We start from the raw sequence: 3,047 nt of genomic DNA, 5'->3' as shown, positions 1-3,047 counted from the left end.
TTTCGTACAGCCAACAGTCAGCCGTATTATTAGTCTTGCACTTAAAATAGTAACAGCGAACCTTGATACATGCAAAAGGATCTCAGCTTATCATTTGCTCTTTTGTGTTCGCCATATGCTCCCTCCTTTGTAAATGTAATTAGAGGACATTAATTCCCAGTCCAGAGTAAAATATATGCAATATACTACTCCCTCCATGTTCTAAAGAAAGTCATTTTAACATTGTTTTAAGTCAAGTTTGAGTGTTAAAATATAAGAATGATGTAAATAAATTCATCTCGAAATGTAATTTTATAAAAGTATAGATTGATAATATTTTATAGCATAAAGTAGGAGTCAAAGTTATTTTTAAGATTGTATAGATGTCAAAAACGATTTTGTTTAGGACATGGAGGAGTACGTTATTATACTGTTAACGGGCTTTTTTAATAAAAGGAGATACTGTTAATGGGCTATCCTGTCTTAATTGCATTATTGTAATATTTATGCTTTTCTGATCTCTAATTTTTTAGTCAAGAACCGACTGATAGCAGAGGCTGATAGAAAATTAAATGATACAGAAAAAAGAGGGAGAAGAAGAGCTCTCATCTAAGCCGTTCCTTCACGTGTGGATGGCTCAGGTGCACCCACTGCTTATCTTGCAGTAGCAGTAACAACTGCACCGGATCTGTGTCCGCATTGGACATGCATGCATCTTGCCGCCCGCGTCCCATTCTCAGCGAGACATGACCAGGCAACCGATCGCATGTTAGTCCCTGCATCAGCAGACGAAGACGACATGAAAATGAAAGGACCTCCTTTTACGCGGACAACCTTCTCAGCAATCAGCATCGGTTTTTGTCCATCACTGTGGGTAGTCTAACCCATCACTGGATACTCTAGCACAGCTAGAGGTTAGAGTTAGTTTCTAGTTCAGGACTAGCCCTGAACTAACTCTAGCATAAAAGATGTTTAGATACAAGGGTTAAAACGATAATAAATGTGCTTTCCAAATCATTGGTGCGGGTGAAAGTAGAGAGAAAACAGTGGACCCCACCTCAAATAGCCCCAACTAGCTCAAATAATCACCTCTTTAGGGAGATAGTTTTTTAGGATGGGCTAGTTGTAAATAACCCACTCTAGCCCTCCTGTTTGGCTACTTTAGGGCTAGTTGAGCTCCAACTAGCCCAAACTAACTCTAACCCATGGATCCAAACAGGGCCAACCTTCTCAGCCGACGAGTTCCATCGAGACTTTCAAGGAGCTGGCTAACCCAAACTCCAGCGCCGTTGAGTGCAGCCGAGCAGGTTGTAAAATTATGGATAATGGCATTGACAAGTTGTTTATGTGGTAGAACAAGAATAAAAGTTTTAGTAAATGACATATAAAAAAACCAATGATGAAATCCCTCTCCCTCTCATCATAACGCAAATGTTATGCCATAATATTTACGTTACGTACATGGCACATTTGCACCTTTTTGTTGAGCTCGAAATCTATGTTAGGACTGGCCTAACGCTGCTGAATATCGTCCCCCTGTAGGGCTTGGCCCAGGATGGAAAAGCAACAGAGATCCTGATGGGCCATGAGCTCTTGTGCTGCACTTGTTGGGGGAGGCCCATCTGCTTGACTCCCGCGCTCTCGGCTTGCTTCCGCTAACGCAAAAGCTAACGCGCGCGGGGTCGCGCGCGGGTGGGAGCGAGCGACCCCTGCCGCACGCGGCCTGGCCCATTTCAAAGCTAGCGGCTAGCTGTTGGTAAAAAAAAAAAAAAAACAAAACTAGCTGCTAGCAGGCCCAGTACGACGATGGATGCTCCGGACGATAGGAGCAGCCATACACGTGTCGTACTACGGATGTCTCGTGGTGCACAACACGACAAGAACCACCGTTTATGAGTGATGCGTGTCTGTTTCAACGTTTTTATTTTACTGTTTTCTTTGAGTTTCTTTTATTATATATTTGTCAATTTCAGTTCTTTTCTTTTTAACATTTTTTATCCTTCTTTTTTCTTTTGGTTTTCATTGTGTTTTTCTTTAGTTTTCATTTTTCATTTGTCAATTTCATTTTTATTTTCTGGTAATTTCAGTTCCATTTTCTTGTTTTTCATGGTGTCTATTTTTTTGTTTGCAATTTTAGTTTTAGTATCTTATAATTTCAGTTTCAGTATTATGTTTCATATTATTATTTTTACTGAGTTTTCTTTATTTTTTATTTTCTATTTATCAACTCTTCTTTTTGTTTTACATTTTGTCTTCTTTAGTTTTCAGTTGAATTTTGTGGTTGTCATTTTCAATTTCAGTCACATGTTTTTTTTTCATTATGTCTACTTTAGTTTTTAGTTTCTATTTTTAATTTCAGATAATTTTTTAAGTCATTTTCAGTTTCATTTTCCGGTAGTTATTTCAGTGGTTTAGTTTCCCTTTCAGGTTCAAATACCTACTTTAATTTTTAGTTTTATGTCTCAGTTATTTGTTTTTCATCGTGTCTACTTTAGTTTTCAGTTTTTATTTGCCAATTTCAGTTTTTTTGTCAATTTCAGTTATAGTTTGTTATAGCTATTTCAATTTTTCGGTTTCCCTTTCAGGTTCGAGTGCCTTCCTAATTTTTGCATATTAATTGTTCTTCGATATATCCTGCTCTTAAATATTTCATTTTTTTGTTTCAATTTTTTTATTTTAGTTACAATTTAATGAGTTATGAGTTCCATTATTTCATTTTTCCCTTTTATGTTTGAATGCCTTTCTAAATTATACAGTAGTTGTATAATAACTTTTCCCCCTAAGTTGGCAGCTTATGCAAACTCTTGTCCTTTTAATAAATGTCTCTCCAATTGTCAAATAGTCATGTTTCCTGGCTTAGCTTTTTTTTTTGTGCCGCTACCCTATATTTTTTTAATAAATGCCTCACACTAAGTCATGTTTCCTGGCTTTTTGTAATATATTTTATAATAACTTGCCACCATAATTGGTAGCTTATGCAATATTTATTTTAAATAATTTGTCCCTCTAGGTTGCAACTTGTCTTATTTTTAGTCCGCTACTCTCGTTTATTTGTTAATACCTTTATG

The sequence above is a fragment of the Miscanthus floridulus genome, chromosome 11, assembly GCF_019320115.1.
Source record: "Miscanthus floridulus cultivar M001 chromosome 11, ASM1932011v1, whole genome shotgun sequence".
NCBI lineage: Eukaryota > Viridiplantae > Streptophyta > Magnoliopsida > Poales > Poaceae > Miscanthus > Miscanthus floridulus.
The sequence above is the reverse complement of the archived record's forward strand: the minus strand, read 5'-3'. Positions refer to the sequence as shown.